The 5,000-nt window shown below is 44.7% G+C and overlaps 21 non-coding genes across 21 annotated transcripts; all 21 read right to left on the bottom strand.

Moving 5' to 3' along the window:
* Nucleotides 1–432: 432 nt before the first annotated feature.
* On the bottom strand, nt 433–505 carry TRNAK-CUU (transfer RNA lysine (anticodon CUU)). The gene has a single exon. It is a non-coding gene; the product is annotated as a tRNA-Lys (tRNA).
* A 98-nt stretch (nt 506–603) lies between these two features.
* TRNAK-CUU (transfer RNA lysine (anticodon CUU)) lies at nt 604–676 on the bottom strand. Its single transcript has one exon. It is a non-coding gene; the product is annotated as a tRNA-Lys (tRNA).
* Nucleotides 677–774: 98 nt separating this feature from the next.
* Nucleotides 775–847, bottom strand: TRNAK-CUU (transfer RNA lysine (anticodon CUU)). The gene has a single exon. It is a non-coding gene; the product is annotated as a tRNA-Lys (tRNA).
* Nucleotides 848–944: 97 nt separating this feature from the next.
* TRNAK-CUU (transfer RNA lysine (anticodon CUU)) lies at nt 945–1,017 on the bottom strand. Its single transcript has one exon. It is a non-coding gene; the product is annotated as a tRNA-Lys (tRNA).
* A 98-nt stretch (nt 1,018–1,115) lies between these two features.
* On the bottom strand, nt 1,116–1,188 carry TRNAK-CUU (transfer RNA lysine (anticodon CUU)). Its single transcript has one exon. It is a non-coding gene; the product is annotated as a tRNA-Lys (tRNA).
* A 97-nt stretch (nt 1,189–1,285) lies between these two features.
* TRNAE-CUC (transfer RNA glutamic acid (anticodon CUC)) lies at nt 1,286–1,358 on the bottom strand. Its single transcript has one exon. It is a non-coding gene; the product is annotated as a tRNA-Glu (tRNA).
* A 440-nt stretch (nt 1,359–1,798) lies between these two features.
* TRNAK-CUU (transfer RNA lysine (anticodon CUU)) lies at nt 1,799–1,871 on the bottom strand. The gene has a single exon. It is a non-coding gene; the product is annotated as a tRNA-Lys (tRNA).
* A 98-nt stretch (nt 1,872–1,969) lies between these two features.
* On the bottom strand, nt 1,970–2,042 carry TRNAK-CUU (transfer RNA lysine (anticodon CUU)). Its single transcript has one exon. It is a non-coding gene; the product is annotated as a tRNA-Lys (tRNA).
* A 98-nt stretch (nt 2,043–2,140) lies between these two features.
* TRNAK-CUU (transfer RNA lysine (anticodon CUU)) lies at nt 2,141–2,213 on the bottom strand. Its single transcript has one exon. It is a non-coding gene; the product is annotated as a tRNA-Lys (tRNA).
* Nucleotides 2,214–2,311: 98 nt separating this feature from the next.
* On the bottom strand, nt 2,312–2,384 carry TRNAK-CUU (transfer RNA lysine (anticodon CUU)). The gene has a single exon. It is a non-coding gene; the product is annotated as a tRNA-Lys (tRNA).
* Nucleotides 2,385–2,481: 97 nt separating this feature from the next.
* Nucleotides 2,482–2,554, bottom strand: TRNAK-CUU (transfer RNA lysine (anticodon CUU)). The gene has a single exon. It is a non-coding gene; the product is annotated as a tRNA-Lys (tRNA).
* Nucleotides 2,555–2,653: 99 nt separating this feature from the next.
* On the bottom strand, nt 2,654–2,726 carry TRNAK-CUU (transfer RNA lysine (anticodon CUU)). The gene has a single exon. It is a non-coding gene; the product is annotated as a tRNA-Lys (tRNA).
* A 97-nt stretch (nt 2,727–2,823) lies between these two features.
* Nucleotides 2,824–2,896, bottom strand: TRNAK-CUU (transfer RNA lysine (anticodon CUU)). Its single transcript has one exon. It is a non-coding gene; the product is annotated as a tRNA-Lys (tRNA).
* A 440-nt stretch (nt 2,897–3,336) lies between these two features.
* TRNAK-CUU (transfer RNA lysine (anticodon CUU)) lies at nt 3,337–3,409 on the bottom strand. The gene has a single exon. It is a non-coding gene; the product is annotated as a tRNA-Lys (tRNA).
* Nucleotides 3,410–3,507: 98 nt separating this feature from the next.
* On the bottom strand, nt 3,508–3,580 carry TRNAK-CUU (transfer RNA lysine (anticodon CUU)). Its single transcript has one exon. It is a non-coding gene; the product is annotated as a tRNA-Lys (tRNA).
* Nucleotides 3,581–3,678: 98 nt separating this feature from the next.
* TRNAK-CUU (transfer RNA lysine (anticodon CUU)) lies at nt 3,679–3,751 on the bottom strand. The gene has a single exon. It is a non-coding gene; the product is annotated as a tRNA-Lys (tRNA).
* Nucleotides 3,752–3,848: 97 nt separating this feature from the next.
* TRNAK-CUU (transfer RNA lysine (anticodon CUU)) lies at nt 3,849–3,921 on the bottom strand. Its single transcript has one exon. It is a non-coding gene; the product is annotated as a tRNA-Lys (tRNA).
* Nucleotides 3,922–4,018: 97 nt separating this feature from the next.
* TRNAK-CUU (transfer RNA lysine (anticodon CUU)) lies at nt 4,019–4,091 on the bottom strand. The gene has a single exon. It is a non-coding gene; the product is annotated as a tRNA-Lys (tRNA).
* Nucleotides 4,092–4,189: 98 nt separating this feature from the next.
* Nucleotides 4,190–4,262, bottom strand: TRNAE-CUC (transfer RNA glutamic acid (anticodon CUC)). The gene has a single exon. It is a non-coding gene; the product is annotated as a tRNA-Glu (tRNA).
* Nucleotides 4,263–4,702: 440 nt separating this feature from the next.
* Nucleotides 4,703–4,775, bottom strand: TRNAK-CUU (transfer RNA lysine (anticodon CUU)). Its single transcript has one exon. It is a non-coding gene; the product is annotated as a tRNA-Lys (tRNA).
* A 98-nt stretch (nt 4,776–4,873) lies between these two features.
* On the bottom strand, nt 4,874–4,946 carry TRNAK-CUU (transfer RNA lysine (anticodon CUU)). Its single transcript has one exon. It is a non-coding gene; the product is annotated as a tRNA-Lys (tRNA).
* Between the last annotated feature and the right edge of the window lie 54 nt (nt 4,947–5,000).

Genomic DNA, 5,000 nt, shown 5'->3' with positions numbered 1-5,000 from the left:
AAGCATTTTAATTGAATTTCAGTAAATTGGTTATCTATTGCGGGTATATCTAGTTTTAGTGTACGGGAAAACCTCAAGATATTTGTTTAGCGCCCAACGTGTCGCTCGACCCCACGACCCCGAGATTAAGAGTCTCGTGTTCTACCGACTGAGCTAGCCGGGCTTGTATCCATGCACGTTAAATGAATTCCAGTAAATGAACAATCTTTTGCGAGAATCTAGAGTTTTAGTGTATTGGCAAAGTTCAAAATTGTTGCTTAGCGCCCAAACTCGGGCTCGAACCCACGACCCCGAGATTGAGAGTCTCGTGCTCTACCGACGGAGAAAGTCGAGCTTGTATCCAAGCATTTTAATTGAATTTCAGTATATGGGTTATCTATAGCGGGTATACTAGTTTTAGTGTAAGGGAAAAACCTCAAAATCGTTGCTTAGCGCCCAACGTGGGGCTCGAACCCACGACCCCGAGATTAAGAGCCTCGTGCTCTACCGACTGAGCTAGCCGGGCTTGCATAAATGTATTTTAATTGAATTTCAGTAAATGGGTTATCTATTGCGGGTATCTCGACTTTTAGTGTACGGGAAAACCTCAAAATTAATGTTTAGCGCCCAACGTGGGGCTCGAACCCACGACCCCGAGATTAAGAGTCTCGTGCTCTACCGACTGAACTAGCCGGGCTTGTATCCATGCACTTTAAATGAATTCCAGTAAATGAACAATCTTTTGCGAGAATCTAGAGTTTTAGTGTATTGGCAAAGTTCAAAATTGTTGATTAGCGCCCAACGTGGGGCTCGAACCCACAACCCCGAGATTAAGAGTCTCGTGCTCTACCGACTGAGCTAGCCGGGCTTGTATCCATGTATTGAAATGAATTTTAGTAAATGGAATCTCTTCTTCGAGAATCTAGAGTATAAGTGTACTGGCAAAGTTCAAAATCGTCACGTAGCGCCCAACGTGGGGCTCGAACCCATGACCCCGAGATTAAGAGTCTCGTGCTCTACCGACTGAGCAAGCCGGGCTTGTATCCAGGCATTTTAAATGAATTCCACTAAATGAACAATCTTTTGCGAGAATCTAGAGTTTTAGAGTATTGGCAAAGTTCAAAATTGTTGATTAGCGCCCAACGTGGGGCTCGAACCCACGACCCCGAGATTAAGAGTCTCGTGCTCTACCGACTGAGCTAGCCGGGCCTGTATCCATGCAATTAAATGAATTCCACTAAATGAACAATCTTTTGCGAGAATCTAGAGTTTTAGAGTATTGGCAAAGTTCAAAATTGTTGGTTAGCGCCCAACGTGGGGCTCGAACCCACGACCACGAGATTGAGAGTCTCGTGCTCTACCGACTGAGCAAGCCGGGCTTGTATCCAAGCATTTTAATTGAATTTCAGTAAATGGGTTATCTATTGCAGGTATATCTAGTTTTAGTGTACGGGAAAACCTCAAAATATTTGTTTAGCGCCCAACGTGTCGCTCGACCCCACGACCCCGAGATTAAGAGGCTAGTGTTCTACCGACTGAGCTAGCCGGGCTTGTATCCATGCATTTTAAATGAATTCCAGTAAATGAACAATCTTTTGCGAGAATCTAGAGTTTTAGGGTATTGGAAAAGTTCAAAATTGTTGCTTAGCGCCCAAACTCGGGCTCGAACCCACGACCCCGAGATTAAGAGTCTCGTGCTCTACCGACGGAGCAAGTCGAGCTTGAATCAAAGCATTTTAATTGAATTTCAGTAAATGGGTTATCTATAGCGGGTATACTAGTTTTAGTGTAAGGGAAAAACCTCAAAATTGTTGTTTAGCGCCCAACGTGGGGCTCGAACCCACGACCCCGAGATTAAGAGCCTCGTGCTCTACCGACTGAGCTAGCCGGGCTTGCATAAATGTATTTTAATTGAATTTCAGTAAATGGGTTATCTATTGCGGGTATCTCGACTTTTAGTGTACGGGAAAACCTCAAAATTAATGTTTAGCGCCCAACGTGGGGCTCGAACCCACGACCCCGAGATTAAGAGTCTCGTGCTCTACCGACTGAGCTAGCCGGGCTTGTATCCATGCACTTTAAATGAATTCCAGTAAATGAACAATCTTTTGCGAGAATCTAGAGTTTTAGTGTATTGGCAAAGTTCAAAATCGTCACGTAGCGCCCAACGTGGTTCTCGAACCCACGACCCCGAGATTAAGAGTCTCGTGCTCTACCGACTGAGCAAGCCGGGCTTGTATCCATGCACTTTAAATGAATTCCACTAAATGAACAATCTTTTGCGAGAATCTAGAGTTTTAGAGTATTGGCAAAGTTCAAGATTGTTGATTAGCGCCCAACGTGGGGCTCGAACCCACGACCCCGAGATTAAGAGTCTGGTGCTCTACCGACTGAGCTAGCCGGGCTTGTAACCATGCATTTAAATGAATTCCACTAAATGAACAATCTTTTGCGAGAATCTAGAGTTTTAGAGTATTGGCAAAGTTCAAAATTGTTGATTAGCGCCCAACGTGGGGCTCGAACCCACGACCCCGAGATCAAGAGTCTCGTGCTCCACCGACTTAGCTAGTCGGGCTTGTAACCACAATCCTTTAATTTAATTTAAGAAAATGAACTATCTTTTGCGAGAATCTAGAGTTTTAGTGTATTGGAAAAGTTCCAAATTGTTGCTTAGCGCCCAACGTGGAGCTTGAACCCACGACCCAAAGATCAAGAGTCTCGTGCTCTACCGACTGAGCTAGCCGGGCTTGTATCCATGTATTTAAATGAATTTTAGTAAATGGAATCTCTTCTTCGAGAATCTAGAGTATAAGTGTACTGGCAAAGTTCAAAATTGTCACGTAGCGCCCAACGTGGTTCTCGAACCCACGACCCCGAGATTAAGAGTCTCGTGCTCTACCGACTGAGCAAGCCGGGCTTGTATCCAAGCATTTTAATTGAATTTCAGTAAATTGGTTATCTATTGCGGGTATATCTAGTTTTAGTGTACGGGAAAACCTCAAAATATTTGTTTAGCGCCCAACGTGTCGCTCGACCCCACGACCCCGAGATTAAGAGTCTCGTGTTGTACCGACTGAGCTAGCCGGGCTTGTATCCATGCACGTTAAATGAATTCCAGTAAATGAACAATCTTTTGCGAGAATCTAGAGTTTTAGTGTATTGGCAAAGTTCAAAATTGTTGCTTAGCGCCCAAACTCGGGCTCGAACCCACGACCCCGAGATTGAGAGTCTCGTGCTCAACCGACGGAGAAAGTCGAGCTTGTATCCAAGCATTTTAATTGAATTTCAGTAAATGGGTTATCTATAGCGGGTATACTAGTTTTAGTGTAAGGGAAAAACCTCAAAATCGTTGTTTAGCGCCCAACGTGGGGCTCGAACCCACGACCCCGAGATTAAGAGCCTCGTGCTCTACCGACTGAGCTAGCCGGGCTTGCATAAATGTATTTTAATTGAATTTCAGTAAATGGGTTATCTATTGCGGGTATCTCGACTTTTAGTGTACGGGAAAACCTCAAAATTAATGTTTAGCGCCCAACGTGGGGCTCGAACCCACGACCCCGAGATTAAGAGTCTCGTGCTCTACCGACTGAGCTAGCCGGGCTTGTATCCATGCACTTTAAATGAATTCCAGTAAATGAACAATCTTTTGCGAGAATCTAGAGTTTTAGTGTATTGGCAAAGTTCAAAATTGTTGATTAGCGCCCAACGTGGGGCTCGAACCCACAACCCCGAGATTAAGAGTCTCGTGCTCTACCGACTGAGCTAGCCGGGCTTGTATCCATGTATTGAAATGAATTTTAGTAAATGGAATCTCTTCTTCGAGAATCTAGAGTATAAGTGTACTGGCAAAGTTCAAAATCGTCACGTAGCGCCCAACGTGGGGCTCGAACCCATGACCCCGAGATTAAGAGTCTCGTGCTCTACCGACTGAGCTAGCCGGGCTTGTATCCATGTACTTAAATGAATTTTAGTAAATGGAATCTCTTCTTCGAGAATCTAGAGTATAAGTGTACTGGGAAAGTTCAAAATTGTCACGTAGCGCCCAAGGTGGTTCTCGAACCCACGACCCCGAGATTAAGAGTCTCGTGCTCTACCGACTGAGCAAGCCGGGCTTGTATCCAGGCATTTTAAATGAATTCCACTAAATGAACAATCTTTTGCGAGAATCTAGAATTTTAGAGTATTGGCAAAGTTCAAAATTGTTGGTTAGCGCCCAACGTGGGGCTCGAACCCACGACCACGAGATTGAGAGTCTCGTGCTCTACCGACTGAGCAAGCCGGGCTTGTATCCAAGCATTTTAATTGAATTTCAGTAAATGGGTTATCTATTGCAGGTATATCTAGTTTTAGTGTACGGGAAAACCTCAAAATATTTGTTTAGCGCCCAACGTGTCGCTCGACCCCACGACCCCGAGATTAAGAGTCTAGTGTTCTACCGACTGAGCTAGCCGGGCTTGTATCCATGCATTTTAAATGAATTCCAGTAAATGAACAATCTTTTGCGAGAATCTAGAGTTTTAGGGTATTGGAAAAGTTCAAAATTGTTGCTTAGCGCCCAAACTCGGGCTCGAACCCACGACCCCGAGATTAAGAGTCTCGTGCTCTACCGACGGAGCAAGTCGAGCTTGAATCCAAGCATTTTAATTGAATTTCAGTAAATGGGTTATCTATAGCGGGTATACTAGTTTTAGTGTAAGGGAAAAACCTCAAAATTGTTGTTTAGCGCCCAACGTGGGGCTCGAACCCACGACCCCGAGATTAAGAGCCTCGTGCTCTACCGACTGAGCTAGCCGGGCTTGCATAAATGTATTTTAATTGAATTTCAGTAAATGGGTTATCTATTGCGGGTATCTCGACTTTTAGTGTACGGGAAAACCTCAAAATTAATGTTTAGCGCCCAACGTGGGGCTCGAACCCACGACCCCGAGATTAAGAGTCTCGTGCTCTACCGACTGAGCTAGCCGGGCTTGTACCCATGCACTTTAAATGAATTCCAGTAAATGAACAATCTTTTGCGAGAA

The sequence above is a fragment of the Phalangium opilio genome, unplaced genomic scaffold, assembly GCF_054372755.1.
Source record: "Phalangium opilio isolate 3A_F unplaced genomic scaffold, DU_Popi_V2 ptg000390l_1, whole genome shotgun sequence".
NCBI lineage: Eukaryota > Metazoa > Arthropoda > Arachnida > Opiliones > Phalangiidae > Phalangium > Phalangium opilio.
The sequence above is the reverse complement of the archived record's forward strand: the minus strand, read 5'-3'. Positions and strand labels throughout refer to the sequence as shown.